Below are 20,000 nucleotides of genomic sequence, written 5' to 3' on the forward strand. Positions count from 1 at the left end.
CATTACTACTTGTATGGCGATAATGGTTTAAATTTAAGTCTAAAATGAAAAAGTTATGGTGCAATTGTGCTTTAAACAGAAACATTCATTTCGAACACGCCCCTGTCATATAAACTACTGTTTACTTTATATACTGGGCCTTTCGGTTTGTGTGCTAATAAAACTTCTCAGATGCTTTTGTGATGTTAATTTTTTATAAGATGCTGACTTTGATCAAAACCGTTTATTAATTTTTGCATTGGATTATTTCGATTATCGCTATTTATCGCAGACATTCCGATGCGAAACATATCTAAGAACACTGCCAAGCACATAAAGTACCTTTGTATGAAATTTTTTACACATCGGCCAAGAATCTTTTGAGTCCATAGGGAACAAAGTCACACAAACACAACGACACACACAAAGGCAAAGTTCCTTTTATATAGTATTGACTTTTTAATATATATATATATATATGTATATATATATATATACATATATATATATATATACATATATATATATATATATATATATATATATATATATATATATATAAATTACAATTAAATTTACCAAAATGATCCAGGATGGTAAAATTAAAGTATATTATAAATATTAAAGAATTAATATTTATAAAACTATCTCAGCCAGATCTAAAAGCTCGATAAAACCAAGTAGGAAATAGAGCTTATAATATGAGCAAACAGTTAATAAAACATGTTAAAAAACACTTTGAAATGAGTTAAAAACATTTAATCTGAAAAGGAAACACTAGATAAGTGGATAGTCCTTAATCCGCGGAGTTTCGAAGAAATACTTTCCTTCTCATCAGAGGGTAGGAATTACAAAATGCGGGATCGGATTTTGCCTGCAAAAGTATTTGATGAAACAACAAGTAAGTCAAAGGTCTTATTTGAAAACAACAAAAAAAGTGAAGCAGAGGGAATATGGTGAAGAAAAAGGTGATTACACATGAATGGATTGTCTGGTGGAAGATAAAAAAAATCCAGTGATAGTAAAATCCAAATGTAAATCTTCACGAAAGTTAAAAGTAATAATAATAATAATAATAATAATAATAATAATATATATATATATATATATATATATATATATATATATATATATATTATTATTACTATTCCTTGAAAGATGTCAGCCATTGATTTTGTCCGTTACTTCCTGTTTGTGTATTCGCAGCTCAACTCTATATCTAAGTGTTTGATCAAAACCTTTTGTTCCTGTTTGCACTAGATTATTTCGATTATTGCTATTTATCGCAGACATTCCGATGTGAAACCTATCTAAGAACACTGCCAAGCACATAAAGTACCTTTGTATGAAATTTTTTAAGCATCGGCCAAGATGCTTTTGAGTCCATAGAGAACAAAGTCACACAAACACAACGACACACACAAAGGCAAAGTTCCTTTTATATATTATTGACTTTTTAAATATATATATATATATATACATACATACATACATATATATATATATTATTATTATTATTATTATTATTATTATTATTATTATTATTATTATTATTATTACTATTCCTTGAAAGATGTCATCCATTGTTGTTTTCCGTTACTTCCTGTTTGTGTATTCGCAGTTCAACTCTATATCTAAGTGTTGTTACCTGGGGAGTCGATGGATAAAAGTCTCATGTTTCGATATCTCTGACAAATTTTTGCCAGCTTCAAATCAAGCTCAAGTAACATAATACTAGACGCCTTCAATAACTTTCCAGACTTTTTCGTATGGGCACTTTTATTGATAATACACACATGAAACTCTAGTCCCCTTCAAACTAATATCCCCCGGCTACAATGCACTTGTTGTGCCGTTCCAACAACTTTTTGAAGGTCCCATGAAAGTCCTCTTGTGTAAGCATGTCAATGACAATTTTCACAGCCTCTTTCGTTTTCTCAATTGCCTTATAACGACAGCTTCCTAGGTTTTTCTTCGGCTTAAGGAATCATCAAAAATCACAGGAAGTAAAGTTCAACTCTCTTCCTGATGTACATCAATGAGCTCCCAAAACACATACTTAAATCATTTGTTGACATCTATGCTGATGACACGACCATCTATGGCAACACATCAAAGGCCGTAAATAACAAAGTTCTCTCTAATTCTCTCTCCTCTGATCTCGAGCACGTGGTACAATGGGGGAAGAGGTGGCCGGTCACTTTTAATGCATCCAAAACCAAGCTTCTATCTTTACATCATCAACGCTCTGATCCCCATCTGGCATCAATTGAAATGGATGGCTCTCGTCTTGAGGAGGCCTCATGTTTTGACAAGCTTCTGGGTATGACCTTTACTCCTGATCTGAAATGGAACACGTACATCAAATCGGTTGCCAGGGACGCTGGAAAAATGGTGGGATCCTTCTACCGCTCCAGAAGATATCTCACTATCTGATGCAAGTCTCTATCTGTATAAAAGCCAAGTACGTCCAAGGATGGAGTACTGCTGCCATATCTGGGCAGGAACTGCTAAAAACAGCCTATCCTGCCTTGACATAGTACAAAATAGACTTCGTGGCTTAGTGGGGGATGCCCTTTTCTCTACCCTGCAACCTCTTCCCACAGAAGAGACGTTGCGAGTCTGTCTTTGTTTTATCGTTATTTCCATGGCAGGTGCTCGTCTAAGCTCCAATCCCTCGTCCGCCCTCGCCAATCTTTCATAAGAAACACCCGTCTGGCTGAAACTACTGTCAACAATTTTCCCCACTCTTTATCTGTGCCTAGATCCAAACGTAGATTCGATGAGCAAAGCTTCTTTCTTAGAACTGCACGCCAGTGGAACTCTCTGCCGCTTGCCTGTTTCCCACCTGATTACAACTTGAACGTTTTCAAATCCAACATAAAAAAACTCCTGTGAAACCGCCCCCTTAAGTAAGACACTCTATTAAAACCCCCAATACTATTGATTACTACAATACTATCTCATTGATTACTGTATATGCAATAACACTTATCCCTGAGTGGCCTTCGGGCCTTGATAAGTGGTGACCTCCATATAAAAGAAAAGTCTAGACTATAGGGAGGGTGAGGAACTGTCTTGATGCCCATCTTGGTCAAATAGTCTGTGATCTTTTCTGAGGACCCTTAAAACAAACCTCACGCAAATCTTCCGCATTTTAGTTCCTCGCGAGTAATTGGGTGTATAGTTTCCACCGTGACATCAAACTGTGTACTTATTGTCTCGATAGACACACAACGGTCCTTGTCCATGAACTTCTTTATTTGGCCAATCAACTCTGGTGTTCTGACTTGCTTCCTCCTCCCACACCTCTCATCATCCCTCACAGACTCCCTGTCTACCTTTAGTCTATTATACCACTCGAAGACTGATGCTCGATTCACGCAAGATTGTCCAGAAGCAGCCTGAAGAATTCAATACGTTTCTGAAGCATTATTTCCAAGTTTAAAACAAAAATGTTATTGCATATCATTCTTCTAAAGTATCTTCACGTCCAAATAGCATTTTTGAAATTCTCCAGCTGTGATAATCAGACTTTGGTAGGGGGTATTCCAATTCCTGCTGTAGTTGTTCATTTCAACCTGAAACACAAAGAAATGGTCAGTCATCTCATAAGATGTATAGCAATAACATACTGAATTTTCTAGAATCTTCCACTCCCACCCATTTAGCCCCAAAAGTCCCAGGGGACACAAATCCTGGTGAAAATGAACAAACGGTGCAGTTTTAGGTCTTAACATATGTAAATTTGAGTTTTTTTTGTTTTTGTTTTTTTTTTTTTACATTTTCACGCCAAACAAGGCACATTGCCACTTTGGTGTAGGGGGCTACTATCAGGGGCAACAACTACTGGGGCACTATGTAGGGATTTGGGCAGCAAGATGTCGGTTCACATTACACTTGAACTTCTGCACGTCAGTACAGTTGGGGTAGCAGAGACCTGAAATGGAATTGCAATGTCTAGCGGTTCTGGGGAAGAAACTACTGAACTAGAAAGATCTTTTACGTCTAGGGATCTCTACTGTGTGTGGGGGGGGGGTTTAATTGCCTGTCGGGTTTGTCGAGGGTGTTTACGTCGTGTGGGCACAAGTGCTTGCAGTTCGTCAGAGCATTCACCATTAAAATACTTGTAGAACAGGCAGAGGGATGCTACATTTCGTCGATGGGACAAAGGCTGAAGCTTAGATGCCAATTCAGAGCCTATCAGATTTGCGACTCTCTTTTGAACCTTGTATAGGAACGAGAGACTAGTAGCCAATGCACAAGCCAAATATGCCAACAATACTCCATACATGGGCGAATGGTGGCCTTATAGAGGTACAGGATACTTTCGGGTGTTAGTAGTTTTCTAGCTTGGTAGAGAGATCCTACTTTCTTCGCAGCGGCCCTGGCAATGCTTCCAATCTAATTGTTCCAACACATGTTTCCTGTGAACGTTAGGCCGAGGAGTTTGAAAGTTGTACTCTCAGATAAAGAGTTGCTGGTCATTGCTATTGGTGGTAGAGAAAATTTCTTGTACTTATTGAACGAAACACGTTTAGTCTTCGCGGCATTGAACGTGACCATCCATTTTTGTCCTCATTCCACTACAGATTGGAGATCATCCTCTAGTGTTTTTGCCATTTCTTTAGATATGTGTTCATTTTTTTTCCTATCATGCCTGTTTTAGAGTGTGGTGTCATCATCATATATACCCATCTTAGAGGCAATTTTGTCGGAGAGGTCATATATTTATATTAGGAATAATAGAGGTCCAAGGACAGACCCTTGGGGCACTCATGCATTTATATCATATTGTTTAGATGTACGACCGTCGAGGACAACCTGGATTTTTCTCTTATCTAAGAAGGATTTAATTATGTTAAGTATTCTACCAGTGAGACCGTATGATATCATTTTCCTAAGAAGACCCTCATGACATACCCTGACAAAAGCCTTAGATATATCTAGAGCTACCGCTCTGCCCTCCCCCGCTTTGTCTAATGAATGGTATATACGTTCAGAGATTACAGCTAGGATGTCTGCTGTGGAACGGCCTTGTCTAAATCCATATTGTTGGTCAGTCAGAAGTTTAGCATCTGTAAGGTGATGGACTAGAGCATGGTTAATTAAGGTCTCAAATATTTTGGCAAAAAGTGGGAGGAGTCTAATGGGTCAGTTCCTTCGCCAGAATTCTCGACTACTGGTACCACAGAAGCAGTTTTCCAACAGCCCGGAAAGTATGATTCATTAAGGCATTTGTTGTAGAGTTTGGAGAGAACTGGAGCTACTTCAGCTGAGCACTATTTTAATAGCACAGCTGGGATGAGATCAGGTCCACATGCTTTTGAAGTGTCAAGGTTTTTTATGATAGCATACACTTGAGCAGGGGTGATTTTCAGATCGTCTAGCGTGGCGTCTGTCCGCTAAAGAAAGTCAGGTAGGGGTGTGTGAAAGGGTCTAGTATGGAGTTGGAGGCAAACCGACTGGCAAGCATGTTAGCCTTCTCGGTTGCTGAGGAGACAACCTAGTGATTGTTGGTTAGTTGGGGAATTGTTGATTGCCCATTATTTATTACACTGTTGTAGATTTTCTAGAAATCACGAGTTCCTTATTTTTGTGCTTCGATGCGTTTTTTAGTGGTTTGAGTAAATTCTTAGCTGTCGCTATTTCTTTCTTAACGTTACTTCTAGCTTCTATATGCTTCTGCCTATTTGAACTGGACTTATGTCGGTTAAATCTGTGGTATGCATGCTGCCTTTGAGCAATGGTAGTTGCGCAAGTAGAAGTAAACCATTGGGGAGAGTGGGGCATGCTATAAATTTTCCATTGCAGTTTGGAACCATTCAGTGGTCTCATTTGCGCGCTGTTCAGCAGTAAGAGAAAAATATTTCCTCATGGGGCATCTCTGATAAGATCTCTGATGGCTTCCCAGTCAGCCTTTTTATAATATCTCGTTGTTTTGAGCACTGGTTCTTCAGTTTGGGGTCTAGAGTTTAGGGCGATTTCAACCATTATCACTGCATGATCAGCGTTCCCAATTGGGCTATCGGCATTCGTTGTAAAATCATCGGGAACTGTGGTCAGAAACATATCTAGAAGTGATGCGTGTTGTTCTTGCTGCTCAGGGAAAACGGGTTGGGAATGTAACGGTTTGTCATAGGGAGTGAAATATAGAGAAGCTATGAGTTGTGCTGCCCGCTGTGTCTGTGTAAGTAGAGAATCCCTACCAGTTTTTGTGGTGGACATTAAAGTCACCAAATACATGTATTTGTGCGCTAGTGTCTAGGGAGAGTGCTTTGTCTATGCTGTCAGAGACTTTTTTTATTATGGTGCAGTCCTGGGCCGAGGGAGAGCGGTAGAGAAGATAAAAGTAGCTAATGTTATGTTGCATGTTTAGTCTAAAGCACATAAAGGTTTGATCATCCGATTTTAGGTTTGTTTCTCTAGTCAAGGGAAGGGTATTACGAATGCAAGTCCGTGCATGTGTCTATCAGAGTCCTTACGGCAGAGTGGGAGATATCCAGGCATGTTAAAGTAGTTAGAAGGGATGGAGGGGTGTAGATTAGTCTCACTTAGTGCTAAGATATCCGGGGTGTTTGTTAGGAGAAATGCTTCAACATCAGCTAAATTAATTCTAAGCCCACGGATGTTCGTGAATGCAAGCCTCAAGGGAGGAGGCAAGTTGGGTTTGTTTGACACTAAGCATGGTTTAAGCTTATTTTTTTATTATACCATTCAAAAAAAGAAATGATTAAGTCTATCATTTGCCCCCCACCCTATTTAAATTTGAGTTCAGCACCATGCAAAACTGCTAAATAGACATACGCAGAAAAACAGAAGAGACGTTGCGAGCCTGTCCTTGTTTTATCGTTATTTCCATGGCAGATGCTCGTCTGAACTCCAATCTCTGGTCCCCCCCTCGCCAATCTTTCACGAAAAACACCCGTCTAGCTGAATCCACTGTGAAAAATTTCCCCCACTCTATATCTGTTCCTAAATCAAAACGCAGATTCCATGAACAAAGCTTCTTTCTTAGAACTGCACGCCTGTGGAACTCTGTTCCGTTTGCCTGCTTCCCTCCGGACTACAACTTGGTTGTCATCAAGTCCAATATTAACAAATTCCTAATGAACCGCCCCCTTAAGTAAACATTTCAGCAAATCTCCTCACTAACGTAATGTACTTACAATAACCCTTATCCCTGAGTGGCTTCCGGGCCTTGATAAGTGGTGATCACTGTGTAAAAAAAAAAAAAAGATTTTGGACAAATATGGTAAAATAGTATAGACAAACCAAATTATATAGAAATCAGTTACAACTTTTCTGAAAGTTTTATAAAAATCCAAAGCATCAATTTTTTTTTAATAAGCACAAAAGTGCCAATTTTAGCCATTATAACCCGAAAAGCACCCCACCACCTCTGTTACTTTTTTACTCATATCATTTTTAATGTTTGTGCAAAATTTCAAAAAATTCCAAGGCGTAGCTATTGAGAAAAGTGCGGGCAGTCGGAGAGACGAACGGAAAGGGTGAATTTACAGGTCCACCATCCTTTTGTCGGGGGTCAAAAAAATGTATTTAGGTGCCATCAGCTAGAATCGAAACTGAAAGCAAAACTGCAGCATTCAAAGCTGGTGACGTTACCACTGTACCAACGCGACACGCATATAAAGTAATTAAAACTAAAAAATGAACTAAGATGAATGTACAAAATGTATAACGATTTTTTTTTCAATTTGGACCGATTTTTGACCCCTTGAAAACTATTTTAACCGACTAAAACCCCATAAAATAACGCTCCGTAAAAAATCCAATTATTTTAGGCCCCTAGCACCGTTTTGCGACTTTTAGTTTCGGGGAAGATAAAGTTTGAAAATATGGAGACAGACGGACAGACATATAGCGTTTTATATATTTTATTTCGTTTTTCGACTTCTTCGATATACGAACTAATGAATCCTTCCTTGTTTTTATAAGAATATTCAAAACCTTACTTCTTTTGATACTTATGCATCTTTTGCCACGGATGTTTTCTTTCTTTCTTTCTTTCTTCGTTAGCGTGGGCGCGAACAGACAGCAAAGGAGAACCGATAGATAAAGCCAAGCGATAATTGGAGACGTCAGGAAACTTAAATAACAACAGTGGTTCAACGTTTATCCAAAATGCAACAAAAAAAAACGCAAAAATCCTAGTCAAAAAATGCATAATCAGCGAAAATAGATAGGAAAATCGAAGAAATCAATAGATGACAGACCCTTACCGGTAAAGGGTTAACGCGGAACTGAAGATTTAAAAGGCTGTTTAGCCCTGACGTCAGACTACATCGACGTTATATAATACGATGTGGAACGATAAAGTTGTCGCCATTAAGAAAACAATACTGCAGCTTAATTTTAAAACTTTTCTCAAAAAAGTCAATTCAGGAAACTTGATTATGTAGTAGGGCTGACATTTATTCAATGTAGCCGCCTTTAGCCTCAATCACAGCTTCGATACGGTTTCGGAACTGGAAGCGTGTTTTTTTTCCACAGGCGTTGACGGGAGCTCGGCGAATACTCGTGGAATGCGGCGATCAGGCTAGCTTTGGTGATGTGGGAGGTCATGTTTGTGATGTTCTCGTAGTAGTCCAGCCGGTTCATAACGGGAGAGGAGGGGAGGGGGTCAGTGAGTGAAGAGCAGAAAGTCGTAGCACTCCTTCTGAGACCAAGCCTTGGTCTCTTTGGACTTGTGGGCCAGCATCAAGTCCTGCTGCCACACCCTGGGTCTGCTAGATGTCCCCTGATTGTGTTATATTATAAACCCTTTTTAAGAATTCAAAACACAACAACCATTGGTGTAAGCAACAGTCCGTTTTTTATTTCTCCTGTTGTTCTTGCTTATGGTAGATATAGAGAGAGAGTGGGAGAGCGACATAGAGAATTATCGTGGCGTCCAGTCGGTTGACAACCAAATCTCCAACTGCAATCTTTTTCCTTCTGTCACTTTTTCCTGTCAATCTTTTCAAAACCTCCACATAACCAGATTCATTTCTGTTACATTGTTCATAACAATAACAAAGTTTGTTTATATTTGTGAGAAATATTGAAACAATTCCCGTTTAGCTTGTCAATTTCTGACATTTCATCCACAGACGCGTGCCACATTTTAATTCATGAACATACATATATGCATATACACTTATAAACATATATATACTAGCATATCAACCCAGCTGAGACCGGGTTATTCGCGTAACATTCCTCCCTTTGTATTTAAAAAATGTATGCATAACATCATACATTTCACTTCCCTCTCTCCTCCACCATAGCTTACAATATAAAATTTATCAACAATATAACATTTCAACAATATAATATTTATCAACAATATAACATTTATCAACAATATAACATTTATCAACAGTATAACATTTTTCAACAATATAACATTTATCAACAATATAACATTTATCAACAGTATAACATTTATTAACAATATAACATTTATCAACAGTATAACATTTATCAACAATATAACATTTATCAACAGTATAACATTTTTCAACAATATAACATTTATCAACAATATAACATTTATCAACAATATAGCATTTTTCAACAATATAACATTTATCAACAATATAACATTTATCAACAATATAACATTTATCAACAATATAACATTTATCAACAATATAACATTTTTCAACAATATAACATTTATCAACAATATAACATTTTTCAACAATATAACATTTATCAACAATATAACATTTATCAACAATATAACATTTATCAACAATATACCATTTTTCAACAATATAACATTTATCAACAATATAACATTTATCAACAATATAGCATTTATCAACAATATAGAATTTTCAACAATATCACATTTATCAACAATATTACATTTATCAACAATATAACATTTATCAACAATATTACTGTTGTGGTTGCAAGGTTGAACAATAATTAGTAAGGAAATACAATGAAGACGCAAACAACAAGATAACGCAATAAAAAGTGAATTAAAGAAAAGGTATATTTACAATATGTACAAATGACGGTGTGGAGTCAGAGAGTCTTGGTGGGAGGACATGTACGCTCTTCGGCGTCACTTCTGGTGGCATTTGAGTAAGACACACCAAGGCCAACCTAGGCTTGCCATTTATAGTGTTATGTTATTCGCATATGCAAATAAGTGGTTGCCACCACAACACCCCCCTCCCAAGATTTGAAGTCACACAGATTTCAATATCTTTTTCTTTTTGGGTTTACCATTAATGGTTCATTCACTTTTCTTTTCCTACCTGATCTTCGGGGTTCAGGTGCATTTTGAGGCGGTTCCAAATTAAAAGATTCGTATATGATATCTATGGTGTCCTCCTCTTCGACTGTTGTCGTATCATCATCATCTTGGATATGACGTTTTTTTATCTGATTTAGGTGCCTTTTATGTATATTCTGTGGACCTTTAACCATGTATGTACAATCACCAATGCATTTATCCACTATTCCACATTCCCAGTAAGATGTGTTATTTCTGTAGCACTTAAAATATACTCGATCTCCCGAGTTATATTTCTTTCTTCTCGTGTGTGTAGTGTTTCGGATAATTGCCTGCCTTGGCAATAGTTTGTCAAACGCTGATTTTACCTTTCTGGCAAACATTAGATCAGCTGGTGATATGTTTGATGGTGTACTAGGATGTGGTGTAATCCTATATACTTGCAAGAATTGTTGCAAAGCTTTTTCTGTTGGTGTTCCAATGGATTTCTTTAACGCTCGTTTTAGCGTGTCCACGAACCTTTCCGCGAGGCCGTTCGATCTTGGATGATACGGCGGAGTCGTGATGTGCTTCACTCGGAACGTGTCGCAAAATTCCTTAAACTCTGCGGATGTGAACTGCGTTCCGTTGTCAGTGACCAGTGTGTCTGGTACACCGAATCTTGCAAACAACTCGTGTAGGAACCCTATTGAGTTGTACGTTGTTGGATTCCTGCAACGCATTACCTCCGGCCATTTTGTGAAACTATCCACTACAATTAAATAATAGTTTTCACCTACTGGACCAGCGAAGTCCATGTGGATTCTCGACCATGGTTGGTCGGTTTTCGGCCAAGGTTTGTGTACTATAGGTGGAGATTTTGCCGCTAACTTGCATCCTTTACATTTATCAATTGTTGTCGCTATGTCAGTGTCCATGTTACGCCAGTACACGTAGCTTCTCATTAACGACTTCATTCGATTTATCCCCGGATGTCCTGTGTGGAAATCTCTTAACATCCTATTCTGCAATGTTTTGGGTATTACCACTCTCTCGCTGTACAGTAACACATCGTCACATATGGAGAAAACTTCCTGCACCTTTGTATCCGTTATAATTTTCCCTTTTAATGTCCGACAAAGTTACGGGTATTTCCTTAATGATGTTTGCTACCATATTTTTTACTTCAACATTTGTCCGAATTGCTGCAATGACTGAGTCTTCCAGATTGTGTTTCTGTGGTATCAGTCTTGACAGTCCATTCGCATGGCAAATCTTTTTTGATGCTAGATGTTGTAGCTGGAAATCGTAATTAAGTAGTATTGTACCCCAGCACAGCAATCTATTTGCGGTGTATACCGGCAATCCTTTTTTTGATCCATAGATCGTGACTAACGGTTTATGGTCGGTTTCAAGTATGAATTGTCTACCATATAAATATCGGTGAAATTTAGTCACGGCAAAGATTATGCTCAACGCTTCTTTTTCGATTTGTGAATATGCCCTTTCGGCTGGTATCAGCGTTCTCGAAGCGTGCGCTATTGGTTTTCTAGACCCATCCGGCATAATATGTTGAATGCATGCTCCTAAGCCGTAGGAGCTAGCATCACTAGCGACGACTATTTTTAAGTTTGTGTCAAAGTGCGTTAAGAATAATTCGGATGTTAGTGCGCTCTTTATTTTGTCAAAAGCGGTTTGACATTCTTGCGTCCAGTTCCACGGTGTATCCTTTTTAAGCAGATTATTTAAGGGGGCTCGCAAGCTATGCATTCCTTCAATAAAAGATTGGTAATAATTTGCGAGTCCTAAGAAACTCTGCAAGGTTGTTACATTATCGGGTGCTGGCATATTTTTTATTGCCGCAGATCTGTCTGGGTCTGGACGTCGTCCATGTTTGTTTAATATGTGTCCAAGATACTTAATCTCGCTCATACAAAAGTCACATTTACTTTCTTTTACTTTAAAGCCGAATTCTTGTATTCGAGTAAATACTTGTTTCAAATGTTCCTTATGTTCTTCTAGGGATTTGCTCCTGACAACAATGTCGTCCAGGTATGCACATGCGCACTCAATATCACTTAGCATGGTGTCCATCGCTTGCTGAAAGATGGCAGGCGCTACTTTGATGCCAAAAGGCAATCGGTTGTATTTGTATAATCCCTTATGCGTATTGATGCATAGTATTTTTGAGCAATTCTCCTCGACCGGTATTTGCAAATACGCGTCGCTCAAGTCTATCTTGGAGAAGATATTACCCCCATTCAACTTCGTGAATATTTCCTCTGGGCTTGGTAGGGGGTAATGGTGATCTTTTAATAGGGAGTTGACCCCGGTCGAAAAGTCTGCGCACACTCTAACTTCGTCATTCTTTTTCTTTACGTATACGGTGGGGGCTGCCCACTAGCTGTGTTCTATTTTTGATAGAATTCCCGTCTGTTCCAATCTATTTAATTCTTTATCAATCTTTTCCAACCCAGGGAACGGAACATTTCGCTTTTTTCTAAAAATTGGGCTGGCGTTTTCTTTAAGTTAATACGAGGCCTTGAATTTATTGCAGCAACCTAAGTTAGTCGTGAATGCCTCAGGAAATAATTCTTTTAAATCGTCTTTTATATTTACTGTTGTTGGAGAAGAACATTCTAATTTTTTACAGAATGTATTGATTGGCTTATCCCATAGTCCGAATTTCTCAATTAAATCTATTCCAAACAGATTTTCACTATTTTTTAGTACGAATATTTTTAATTTCTTCGAAATCCCTTTCAATTTTATCGGGAGGACAACTTCTCCTTCAAATTTTATACCACCACCAGTTACCGTCCGGGCTGCTTTACTAGTTTTCATCATGGCCGGTTTTCCCAACTTTTTCCACGTATTCAGGTTTATTATAGAAACATCGGAGCCGGAGTCGAGTTGTAACTTTATTGATGTTTTAAATATTTCCACTTTTACGTATTTTCGCCGATCTTTGTCTAATTTTGTATTTGATTTTGTTTGCTGTACTCTCTTTCTGGTGTAATCTTTATATCTGCAGCAATCGCTTTTGTGTCCCACCTTCTTACAAATGTAGCATTTTCTTCTTCTTATAAGGACAATCTGATTCCCAATGCTTTTCTGCACATCTCTTACAGTTATATCTAGGAAGAGGCTTGTTATATTCTGTACTATATTTATGGTTATTATCTTTGGAATATCCCGTTTCATAGCTTTTCTTTGTAAAGTTCTTGGTTGGTGCGTATGGTTTTCTAACTTTTCTTACATATGCCACTCCGGATTCTTCTATATTTTTTTAATCCTTTTTTAGTGTAATGGCCCTTTCACAGTCCTCTGCTAGTTTCTGGAGGGTTAAATCTTGCTCAGATTCCAGCTTAGACAACACTCGTCTGCGTATTTCTGCATTTTTCGTGGAAACTAACCCTTGAGCGAAGATTAGACATTTAAAATCTTCTTAGTTCTGCAAGCTTAAAATTATCGCAGTTTTTATTGACAACTGATACGTATGTCAAATAATCTTGGTTGTCCATCTTTCTTAGATTCATGCACAGCCATCTTTTATGAAAAGAGATATATTTGGATTAAATAATTCTTTTAGTAATTTTACAGCTTCCATAAACTCTAATTCCGCAGTTTTTTTAGGTAATATGTAATCTACGAATTTGCTGTGTTCTGATGTACCCAATTTTCTGAGTAAGAGGCTCACTTTCTGACTATTTGGCCAATTTTTACAGTCCAGTTGAAAAACATCCTCGTATCTTGTGTAGTATGCTTCAAAATTCTTCTCTTCCTCAGGCACATAATGAAATGTGTCCATGCTATTAAAAATAGTTGTATGGGAAAAATTAACACTATCGACATTTTCTCGATTACTCTTTAGTAGTTCCAGTGTTTTAGCAAAACGTTCCTCTTGTCTTTCTTCATATTCCAATTGTAGTTTCTTATGCCTTTCTTCCTGTTCCAATTGCAGTTTTTTCTGCTTTAATTGTGCCATTTTCTGCTTTTCCTCTTGTTCCTGCTGCCATTTCAATAATCTGTCCTCTCTCTTTTCTTCGCGGTCAGCCTGTGCCTGTATTTGTGTTTTGCAAGCTCGTTTTGTGTAGCTTGTCTGCGTTCATCCCGCTCAGCCTGTGCTTGTAAAAATTGCATCAACATTTTTGATAAGTCTTCCATGTTTTTTTTTGTTTTTTTTTTTTAGTGTGTAATTAAAAAAAAATATTGTACCATGTACCATATACACCGGTTTGGGTTACAACAAAAAAACAAATTGCTGTAAGCTCCTGTTTTCAATAATAATATCGCTGCTTGCAATAATATATTCTTTTTGCGAGTCACGCTGCAAAAAAAAATAAAACAGGTTTATCTGGAATCACGAAATGGAATTGACTTTCCGTTTTTAGGCACTTACTAATAAGTAACTCTTTCCACAAAATAAAAGTTTTTTTTTATTATTTTTTTAATCGAGTCACAATTGAATAAATGTATGCAGTACATTTAGTTCTTTGAGTTTTTTTTCTCTAGTATTTTAGTAATTAAAATACCTCTTAAATTGAGATTACCTTTTTTTCCGTGACGTTTTACTGTATCATCCGTTATTCAGTGACAACTTCAAGAAAAAAAATCCTTTCCTTGAATTTTAGTTTTAGCTGTGGTATTTCCTTTTAGTACCGACGTCAACCAAAACATTAATTAAAAAGTCCTTTAGTTGTTTTTTTTTGTTTACGGATAACAGTAATTAGAATCCACTGGTGAACATTTTTCGTAGGTTACTTCCTTGCTTTTCGTAATACGGGTCTGACCTGTCGTTTTTGCGACAGAACAAAGTTCGCTTTTCGTTTGCAAGTTGGTCCTTTAGTAAGATTTGTCGTGTAGCGACAAAACAAAAATTCACTTTTACATTCGTTTGCAAGTCGGATTCCCAGAAAACGGCTTAAATTGTCGCTTTTGCCACGTTAGAGTTTTTTTTCACTTGAGTTGAAACTTGTCTTTAGTGTAAAATCCGTTTGCTCGTCAACTCCTTAAAAAAAATGGTCAACCTTTGCGTTGTACTTTTTTTTATAGTTCTTCGTCAAACTGTTATATTTGACGCTTCATATCTCGTCGCCAACTGTTGTGGTTGCAAGGTTGAACAATAATTAGTAAGGAAATACAATGAAGACGCAAACAACAAGATAACGCAATAATAAGTGTATTAAAGAAAAGGTATATTTACAATATGTACAAATGATGGTGTCGAGTCAGAGAGTCTTGGTGGGAGGACATGTACGCTCTTCGGCGTCACTTCTGGTGGCATTTGAGTAAGACACACCAAGGCCAACCTAGGCTTGCAATTTATAGTGTTATGTTATTCGCATATGCAAATAAGTGGTTGCCACCACAACAATTACATTTATCAACAATATAACATTTATCAACAATATAACATTTCAACAATATAACATTTATCAACAATATAATATTTTTTTAATAATCTTTAATTGTCTATTTCCGATGCATGATCTTTGATCATCGACGGTAACCGCGTCGTAATTTAAAATTAACATCGGTAAATGGCACCCGATAGTATCGTGTATGCTTCTTCTCTTGTTTAATTTGTTTTCTTTCCTTTAAACTTTCTTTAAATTTTCAACATACTCTGATTGAAATGAGAAGTAGTCAATTTTGGTTGCCGTGACCTCTGCTTTTAAAGAAAAAAGCAAGATCGAACCAGCAGCACAGACAACGTGAAACGGATCCTTAAAAGAAAAACAAACAGAAGAAAACAAACAGAAGAAAACAAACAAACAAAAAAGAAAAAAAGAACAAAGCAAGGTAAGTGACGTTCGATATTTCCCTGTGTGCTAATGCTCTAAAAACATATATAGAAATATAAAAACTAACACAAAGACAAACAAGCTTATATATATATATATATATATGTGTGTGTGTGTGTGTGTAGATGACACGTATTTTGTATGCATTGGGTAACAAGAAAAAAAAGAAACTCAAATTTCGTTAAAAATTCATTATTTTTTTTTATTGTTTCGTTAAAAATTTGATTGTGATTTTTTTCCAGTGTTACATTGATTTCTTTCGTTTAATTGAAATAAAATAAAATAAATTAAATAAAATAAGTATTAAAAAATTGAATACTGTTGAATACGTAGGTTAAGAAAATAAATAAAATAAGTATTAAAAAATTGGAGCAGGAAATTTTTAGAAGTTTCATTCAGGGTTTGACAACGGAGTTAAGGAATGCTGTTAGTTCGGTGTCGAACACAATTAAGGGAGAATCCCTGCTTAAAAACATAAAACCATTAGAGAGGAGAGAAAATGGCGGATACAAAAGATGGACGGACGACTTAGAGAGATATTTTAGGATGGTAGGAGCCCGGGATGAAGAGAAATGTCAAGCAGCTCTTCTAACAACAAGGGGCTTAGTTGGGCAATACATTAGTACCCTGGTTGTTAGCAATGCGCATATAACATGGGAAGGGTTGAAGAGTTTCTTAGAATAATACTATGAAATTATCACAAAACCCAACGCGCATTGAATTAGGTAATGTAAGACAGGGTAGCTCTGAGGGTATCCAAGACTATATGCAAAGGATATTAAAGCTAATAGAAGAAGCCTATAGTGTGATAGATTCAAAAAATGAGATAGTTACCAAACAGGTAGTAGGGTTTTTTTATAGAAGGCCTCCGAGACCGAGATGTAAAGATGGCAGTAATGAGGCACGAGCCGAGGGATCTTCAGGCGGCTTATCAAAAAGCCGTAACAGAAGTACAATGGAAGATCCGGCTTGATGCAAGCCACGAATATGAAGACGAACCCATGGAGGTTTGTCAAACTAGACGGCGAATTCTTTAACGCCATGGGTCCAGCTAGATTCCCAAAATACGATGATAGATGGAAAAATGGGAACCAATAAGAAATAGGGGCCCAGCATATACAACTAGGGAAAGTGAAAGAGCTAGACATAGTATAAGGTGTTTCTATTGTGGTAGAGAAGGCCACATGTAGAGACAATGTAGAGAACGTATCCAGGAAAACGCCTGTATGTGGACCTGATCTCATCCCGGCTGTGCTATTAAAAAAGTGCTCTGCCGAAGTAGCTCTCCAAACTTTACAACAAATGTCTTAATGAATTTTGCTTTCCTGCCTGCTGGGAAACTGCTTCTGTGGTACTATTGTGGTAGAGAAGGCCACATGTAGAGACAATGTAGAGAAAGTATCCAGGACGCCTCACGAATGGAAGAGGAAATTACCGACGCACATAATCGGTAGAATGGGCGCAACAAACTCCATTACGGTTAGATTAGAAGGGAAAAATTATAGAGCTCTAGTGGATACGGGAGCAGAAGTTTCGGTAGTGAAGAGTAGTGTTTTTAATGCATTGAGACAGGGTCGTGAGTTAAGAAAAAAAGCAGTCAATTTAAGGACAGCAAATGGGTCTCCATTAAGTGTGGAAGTTATCGCACGATTAAGAATAGGAATAGGAAGCCAGTCCACACAGCATGAATTTTTTGTGGTCGAAAATCTCACCAGAAGTTTAATATTAGGCCGTGATCCTCTATTGGTTAGGACCTCACCTTGTGGCCCTGGTCATCCGGGTTCGAATCCTGGTCACGGCACCAAAATTGAATTGTTATATTATAAACCCTTTTTAAGAATTCAAAACACAACAACCATTGGTGTATGCAATAGTCCGTTTTTTATTTCTCCTGTTGTTCTTGCTTATGGTTGATAGGGAGAGAGAGTGTGAGGGCGACAGAGAGAATTATCGTGGCGTCCACTCGGTTGACAACCAAATCTCCAACTGCAATCTTTTTCCTTCTGTCACTTTTTCCCGTCAATCTTTTCAAAACACCACATAACCAGATTCCTTTCTGTAACATTTTTCATAACAATAACAAGGTTTGTTTATATTTGTGAGAAATATTGAAACAATTCCCGTTTAGTTTGTCAATTTCTGACATTTCATCCGCAGACGTGTGCCACATTTTAATTCATGAACATACATATATGTATATACACCTATACACATATATATACTAGCATGTCAACCCGGCTTAGACCGGGTCATTCGTGTAACAATTGTACCAGAGGGTCACCGCACTTTTAAGCATATCCAGGTACACTTTGGTGTTGACTTTCATGCCGACTTCGAAAATGTGAGGTGGCATGATATGGCCTTCACTTGAAATACTCATCAATGACCATAACCATTTGGGGAAACTTTGTTTTCGTCACCCTAGGCTCGTCCCTGTTATTCATGGTAATCCAGCAATGTATTTTGAGGGGGCTGACAATGGTTATGTTACCATAACATAGATCGGTAGAGAGCATGAGTTGTACAGCGACGCATCTCCGATCTCGCTCGTTGAACATTGTGTTACTTTCAGACGTTATAGAAGGGTCCTATCGCTCTTGCGATGTGTACACAACTAGCCAACTAGTAGATGGTCTGCAACAACAAAAAAAAAGAAAAGAAAAACGGTTTTCATAAAAAGGAAATGGAATCATGTCGTCTTTTATTGGGCGACAATTTTATCGTATCGCCCTGTAGAGTAAATCAAGCGGAGGTTGACAGCAGATTGGAATAGATACCGAATCTGGTGAAAGCGTCGCGATGGACGTTGAAAATTGTGACGAACTAAAGCCACAAATAGTCTAGAATCAGTAAAAAGAGACGCGAAATATTTGATTATGCGTCTATGTTACTGCGCTATTTTCTAAAATAGTACTTTCATGCTAAATTCAACTTTTACGATATTTTTGTCTATTAAACGATTAGGTGAAAGTACAGAATAGTTACAAAACACTCTCCTCTCTCTATGTTAAGAATGAGTTTCTAAATGATCACGTTATTTTCAGCGCGGTAACATAGGCTCACAAGTACTAATATCTATATAGCTATAAAAGTGAGAATGTGTGTGAGAGCACTTCTCAACCTATATACGCAACGAATTTTTGATCCACAAACTGGAAATTAAGTATACAGCATATTTTCAGCCAGAAAAATCGGTTGTTAAGGGGTCAAAGTTGAACATTTGTTATGTGGGGGGGTTGTATTTTTATCTGTTTGCTTACTGTCCCACGAATACGCACGCGCGGTAGTGAAACATGACAGCTTCTTTATGTTAAGAATAAAATTGTTTAAAAACACTTTGTGAACGTCGTCTCCAGCTGGTGTAAGTGTTATCGTACTTGACTCATGATCTGTAGGTTTTGGTTTCGATCTCAGCTCGGGTGTTTTCTTTTCTTTTTTTTACTTACAATAATTGATGGTTGGTTGTTTTTGTTTTACGGCATATCAACCCTTTTCAGGTTATTTAATGCTGAATCCAGTGATTTTGAAGAAAAGTTTTTTTAATAGAATGTATATATATATATATAGTCAAGTCAGTTTCTATTTAACCCATAGTTCACTAACAGGTATTACAACTCCGGGTCAGAGTGGACCTAGGAGCAATGGCAATTAAAGGGTGGCTCCACACTCCCCAAAACCCGCAAGCTGAGGTCTCATCATCGGATATAGTTTAAGGTCATATCCAAGACCGTTACAAGAATTTAACTGTCTAGAAAAAAACATAATATTCACATGTACGTCTCAGTTTCTTTTAGTTTTTTTTTGTTTTTTTATTTTTTTACTTCATAGTTTTCTAGAAATTTAACGTTACGTTTAATATTTACGGATTTCTGTTTATAATGAATAAGAATTCTGCATTAACTTAAATATAATATTTGTGAGTATTTTACGACCGAGTGACGGTAGTAAGCCATAAATAAATGAATAACCCGTATATATCA

The 20,000-nt window shown here is 37.3% G+C and overlaps 1 protein-coding gene across 5 annotated transcripts in view; it reads left to right on the forward strand.

Annotated features, from left to right (window-relative positions):
- The window catches only part of LOC145260677 (neuroglobin-1-like), a 783,991-nt gene that overhangs the window by 477 nt on the left and 763,514 nt on the right, over positions 1 to 20,000 (forward strand). For 3 of the 5 annotated variants that reach the window (XM_080119052.1, XM_080119051.1, XM_080119041.1), the window contains exon 2: positions 15,860 to 16,018. The exons of the other annotated variants lie outside the window; for them this stretch is intronic. The gene's annotated coding sequence lies outside the window, so the exon portion shown is untranslated. The remainder of the gene's footprint in view (positions 1 to 15,859; positions 16,019 to 20,000) is intronic. 5 annotated transcript variants of the gene reach the window in all.

This window comes from Euprymna scolopes, chromosome 36, assembly GCF_053919585.1.
Source record: "Euprymna scolopes isolate OS-2025 chromosome 36, ASM5391958v1, whole genome shotgun sequence".
NCBI lineage: Eukaryota > Metazoa > Mollusca > Cephalopoda > Sepiida > Sepiolidae > Euprymna > Euprymna scolopes.